This window comes from Antrostomus carolinensis, unplaced genomic scaffold (genome assembly GCF_000700745.2).
Source record: "Antrostomus carolinensis isolate BGI_N321 unplaced genomic scaffold, ASM70074v2 scaffold6947, whole genome shotgun sequence".
Lineage (NCBI taxonomy): Eukaryota > Metazoa > Chordata > Aves > Caprimulgiformes > Caprimulgidae > Antrostomus > Antrostomus carolinensis.
In genome coordinates this window covers 29,312-35,708 of record NW_010325266.1, presented here as the reverse complement: position 1 = coordinate 35,708, position 6,397 = coordinate 29,312, and positions in this window count along the sequence as shown.

Here is a 6,397-nt window from a genome sequence, read left to right as displayed (position 1 = left end):
GACCTTGCATTTGGCCTTGTTAAACTTCATTTGACTCGAGCATTTTCAGCTGCTACCGCTGAAAAGCTGGCTGCTTTGCAGAGAGAGATGAGATGCTGAGGGTGGGATGAAATGCCATTTTCTTACCATCCAGAGAACAAGCTCTCCAGACAGATCTCAGGCAGGATCATGAGGTCTTTTGGATGCTGCCCACAGGAGCCCTGCCAGCCCCAGGTTGTCAGTGCTGCACCTCGTGCAAAGATAAAGTCTCCTGAGAAGGACCAAACTGAATCCATCCAAGAGCTAGCTCACTCCACTCACCTTTAACTATTCCTTTCCAGCCTTTAACTATTCCTTTCCACTGGGTTAATTCTCTGCAGGTTTAGTAAACTGAGCTGGTGCACTATGGGATCGACGCTGGCACAAGGAAGGGGATGGGACCATGCAGCCAGCAGGACACGTTGAGAATGAGCATCACCTCCTTCTGTGCAACCAAGTGCTAGATCAGCTCCACCTGCACCCTAAACACTGCTGCCTCCATAAATTAACTGGTGAAGCAGTCTACTGTGTGGAAGAACAACCAAGCGAAATGAGCCATCTGTTGTTTCTCAAGAAATTGGTCTTCTTGAACTTCTTGAAGATAGAGGAAGTATTACAGCAGGGTGGGCTACAGAGCCATCATTATCTGGACTCCCTGCTTCTCTTATTGTATGGGACAAAGAAAAGTGTAGCAATTTTCTTTAACAGCATCCCCAAGTCCTATTTAAGCAAGTAAGATGGCCCCAGGAGCCAACTTTCATATATCCATACTCAAATAAAAGACCCTGAGCCATAGGTTCAGCACGTCTGCCATTTTGCTGTAAGGAAGCAGATTGTGGGTTCAGTGAATCCCAGGAATTAATCTTCAACCCATGTCAGAACAGGTAGAAAACCCAAAATAATCAGCTCCTTATGAAACAAAAGTTCTGGAAAAGCATTCCAATAAAAACTGTCCTTGTTTATTCTCTGTCACAGAGGTATTAACCTCACAAGGTAAAATCACCATGGGAAGAAATGGCTGAATGGTTTATTTTACTGAAGTTTTTTCCTTTACGTGGGCATTGCTGCACCACTTGGCTTTGCAGGTCACTGTTGCATTGAAGAGCAAAGCCTTTGTGTCCAGCCAGCTGTGTTCCACCAGCAGAAGACACACCCAGAGCATCAGTCAAACCAATGCTCATTAAGACAAGAGGCAGGGGATTTACAGTAAGTGGGGCTGGGCCATCTCTTTGCCTGGCTGTTCAGCATTGTCCTTCTCAAAACAGGACATGACTTGCCTGTGCAAAGTACTGATGGGGAATATGTAGTATCACATCCCAGAAGAAGTATCTCATGTGATACAGAAGCTAGAAAAATGGTACAGGTCTCATGCAGAAGGATGGACAGCCAAAGCTGCTGCTCAGGCATGGTGGGAGGGACACCTGGGCTGGGCTCTGACTTGGAGGGCTGAGAATGCAGCAAGAAAAAAGTTGTGCTACTGCCACACCAAGTTCGCTGGCCCCGAGACCACCCACGTTGTGGAGACCAGTGGGGCAGCCAAGGGGCTGGGGCTCCATGCATGGACTTGGAGGGCTGAGAATGCAGCAAGAAAAAAATCGTGCTGCTGCCACACTGAGTTTGCCCCGAGACCACTCACGTTGTGGAGACCAGTGGGGCAGGAGATTCTCAAAGGAGAATGACCACCATTCTCCTTTCCCATGCATGAACTGGGAAAGGAGAAGGGTGGTCAACAACTGGCTGGAAACCTGCTCATCACCAGTGCTCCTTCTCCCCCAAGAGCTGCCCCTGCTGACTCTGTTGCTTTTGAAGACTTCAAGGACTTGAGGGATGCACAAAGCTTTAGAGCCGGACAACGTCTAAGTACTGTTCACTGCAGAGTATTTTAGTTCAAGGAGAGCAAACAGGGGATCGATGAGAAGCTAAAGAGTGTGGAGAGAAGACATTCAAGACAACATCAAAGCAGCTGCATGTGCCCAGACTGCTAACAGGCTGACACCGTGGTTCTGTATATGCATGCTGCAAATGGGAGCAGAAAACCGCTCAGGAGATATCAAAGAGAGAAGCAGAGAGTGCTTTGAAATTGAAGTGAAAAAAATGCTCCTGAAAAAGTAACCGTGAAAGAGAGTTAATTTCAACAGAGCAACATATTCTGAACACAGCCCAGGTCTCCTGGAGTTGTCAGTCTTGTTTGGGGACTGAAAAGCAAGACAGCCTGCAGTAAGATCAAGGCGCACACACAGAGCAGGCGGTGCCGGGTCAGGGTCCCGCTAAGTGCATTCCCACCCCCTTCACCCTCATCAAATGCATCTGAGGTGCTTTATACATTTAAAATCCAAGTTCTCAGGTTATCCCCTTGGGTGTATTTTCCAGGCTGAAGCCCCAAGGGAAATCCTGAACATAATAACTGCAGTCAGCTGAACATGTTTGGCTCCAACAAAAACATTTCATGGGCAAACCTGCAGAGCAGCCAAGTATCACTGCTCCCAGATGGGAACCCAAAGGCAGGGGGAGGCCAAACACAACTTGGACCCTGCAAGGCCATTTTCAGCATCCCCAGCACGGGGTGGGGACCTCTGCAGCACATCCAGCACGAGCTCCCTCCCCTGCTGCTCACACCGATGGGCTCGTTTCCACGTAGCCGTGTTTTTGTGGAATCAAGACGGCATTTGTTCTGGGTGCTTCAGCTTTGCTGACACTGGAACAGGTTGCCCAAGGAAGTTGTGGATGCTCCTCCCTGGACGTGTTGAAGTCCAGGCTGGATGAGGCTTTGAGCAACCTGGTCTAGTGGAAGGTGTCCTTGCTATGACACGTGGCTTGAAACTGGATGATCTTTAAGGTCCCTTCCAACTCAAACCATTCTATGATTCTAATGTATCCTCATGCCCATATGTGACCTTCATCAGGCCAGATGTGCCCAGCTGAGTGATGTTGCAGAGCACCTCTCCAGTACCTGTGAGTGCAAAACCACAGCTGGCTTGACAAGGCCAGGCAGCAAGGAGAGCATCCTCACGTGGCTGCGTGCCCATGGGTGAAACCCCACCTCTAACCTCTATTTACAAACCAGTGTCCAAGGGTGGGCAAGGGTATGTTATGCACCACAGCAGCAGCAAGAAGAGGGGGCTCTCAGGTGTGTGTGTGACAGTGATGGTACAGAGAGAAGATGGGGGACAGGATGCTGGGAGAAGGGTTTGATGGTTAAGATGGAGAAAAAGCATCTCAGGGTGCCAGCCTGGGATCAGTAACTGTGCCAAGGAGATGGCAGCAAGTCTAAGTGGGGAAGCTGACTCAAGGGACCTGAGAAACGTGTGGATAGAGCTCCCCAGGGCAAACCTGCATGGGTAGGAGACTACCAGGGGTACGAGGTGGAGGAAGCAAACCCACCTGTGCCACCTGGAAAAGAAGAAGGGCTCCAGGTGGGTCACTACTGCAGGTTTATGCAAGGGGACAGCCCTGGGTCACACAACACTGAACCTCTTCCTTTTGTCTGTTCAGTTTGCTGGAAGCTGATAGGAAAGAGCAGCAGCTCTGAAGCAGGACAGCAGGTCTTACCCTGCTGATGGTGATGGGAAAGGGGCAAGTCCCCGAGCACCCAGGGGAGAGGAATCTGCTCTGCGCCGCAGTGACGGCTGATGCTGAACCGCCTCCTGTCTCTCCTCAGCACTTCTTGAACTTCTTCATCACTTAAGCCAGAGCACAACTATTTGCCAGATGGAGCAGGCAGCTGGAAAGCAGGGAAGCAGTGCTATTCTACAGAGCAAAACCACTCTGGGATCAAGGAAGTGGCAAACTGAAGTTTCCAGACTTCACTTCTGTAAGGAAGTTTCCAGCTCATTAGCTTTCCTTGTTTAACTTTATTGCTGGATGTTGCCAGCAGCAAAAAGTGTCAGGTTTTTAAATAGGCACTTTGTGACCCTTGGAAACACTTGTTTGAGCCTCCGTACAAGAGTCTGGTCAGTACCCCACTGGCCATCCATGGTAGAAAAGGGATCTTTCAAATCCATCCACGAGAAGATTCCTCATACACAGACAGTAAGAAATGAGATGGAAGAAAAGCATTAATAGTAATATCTGATTTTCATTCGTTAGGGAAAGCCTCTCCTCACATTCCACAAGTGTCCTGGTAATCATTTGAAAACCAGTCCTCCTCTCCCAGCATTAAGTGTGTCATAAAACAGCCCCATTTTCCAATTCTCCTCTGCCTCATCCCCTCCTCATCCTCTCAGCATCTCCAGCCTGTGTGGTCACAACCATCCCTTTCTTGGCTGCCCACTGAGTCTTCAGAGGGAAGGACAAGCAGGATAGTGCACAGTCTCTCTGTGGCTGCCAGGGATGGGCTTGGCAAAGAGGTCAAGGTCCTCTGCTCTCAGCTCCTTTGGTTTCTCTGGCCACCACTAGCCCAAGGCAGCCAGGTTGCTGTCAGTGGTGGTTTCTGGTGGAGAGCAGGAAGTGTTAGTGTCCCTGCACCCACCCAGGGAGGACAGCAGGAGAGCGGCAGAGTGCTCTGCACCCACCCAGGGACAGGGTTTGAGGGGAAACAAAGCTCTGGCTCACCCCACTCTCAAAGTAAGGTTCAGGCACAAGCCTTCCCCAGCTTCTCCAAGGCCAGTTTGAGGAGCCTCCACCCTCCCCCTCCAGGATGGTTTCAACTTGACAGCTCCTAATATACCAAACTTTACAAAGCAGTCCCTAGAGAGTCCCTGGAAGCTAATTAATGCTCTAATGAAGAGCCTGACTGCCTTGTTTGCTTGACGGCTCCGAGGTCAATCAATCTGCCATTACACAGCTTGCAAAAAAACCAGCGAGGAGCCCAGCACCCCTGGCATCTGCTCAGTTATCATCCCCCACCACCCCTCCCCAGCCCTCCTCCCACCTTCATTACTGTCAAAAACCCGCCAGCCAGAGGGCAGATTTATAGAGGTGATTGTAGCTTCTCCCTGTGCATCCAGGATTAGTCACCAAGGAACAGACCGAGGGACGTGATGAGGATGGGGACGGAGGGGTGGGAAGAGCACAGAGGCATGGGGAGGTGGGTGCCCTGTGGGTCAGGATGGGCAGGTCTGTGCTGGGGTGAGGAGGGTGCTCAGGCTGGGGTTGCCAAAACCTCCTGTTTATGTAAAAGCCCTGGTTTTTAATTCTGCTGTTGCCAGAGAAGTTCCCCAGCACTCAGACCTCAGGCCTTCTCTAAGCTCTGCTCAGTCACCCCCCCGGCTTGTGCTGCAGGGGAAAGATAAGTGTGGTAATGCACACAAAGACAATGGCAATTTAATACACCAGCACAAATCTGCTCAAGCCTCCTTGCCAAGAGAGTCCCATCCAGACATCCTAGCCTGCCCAGATCCCAGCACAGTCCCTATCACACACTGTGCTGCCAGAGACTGTCTGCTGCCCTTGTCTGAGTCCTGCAGACCACACGGACACACGCCGCTTCCAGACAGCACCTCCTGTCTCAGCTGCTCCATCTCTGAAAACCTGGCAGGGAGAAGCAAGATCCAAGGAGGATCCAAGGGAACAGAGCCTGCATGACAGCTCTTGGGTTTCTCTTTGTCCCACACACACCTACCACCTTCCTCCCCTTGGGCAGGACCTGGAGCCCAGGCACTGATCCCCCTCCATGCTATGTGAGGAAGGGGACAGGGACTGGCAAGGGGGTACTGCTCAGCTGGCAGCTTCACGCTGAGACTTCAGCCTGAATCCAAATGCTTTCAGGGTCACCTGGATTTGAAAGGAATCACCTGCACCTCTGCCTCCCCTAAAATCTGAGAGATGAACCATTGCCAGGGAGCCACCATACCTGTCCCCTCCAAGGACAGGACACATCTGTCCTGACTGGTCTCTTGCGGATCAGCCTGGCAAAGCTTGCACAGAGGATGCTCTTCACCTGGAAAAGGGCAAATGCACAAAGGACAAGGAAGTGGCTTTAGAAGGGAAAAGGGTGGTGAACCCTTGGGGCAAACCCCAGCTTCTGGGTATGAAAGAAGCGGGGTTTCAGAGGCAGGCCAGACACCACAGGGGAAGCGGAGCCCCAAACAAAAGGCCATGGGTGGGAAGAGATCTCCACCCTGCGCTTGGGGCTCACTCCAAGCTCAGCCTGTGCTCCTCTCCGTGGTCTCCTGCCAGCTTTGGCTTCGGAGAAGCAGCTGGCATGAACTGAATTGTACTTTTATTGTTCCTCCTCCTCTGCTGCAACATGAGCTCACTGAGAATGAAACAACAGGCAGCTGGAGAGATGAAGTAAAAAGGAGAGCTCTGTGTTGTAAGAACATGAAATGCCACAGGCGATGTAACCAGTTTGGTCCCCCATCCTGCCCCCCAGGCCCCCATAGCAGCCTGGATTTCCACCCCAGCCTACAAAAGTTCCATCCCAGCACCCACCCCCCAG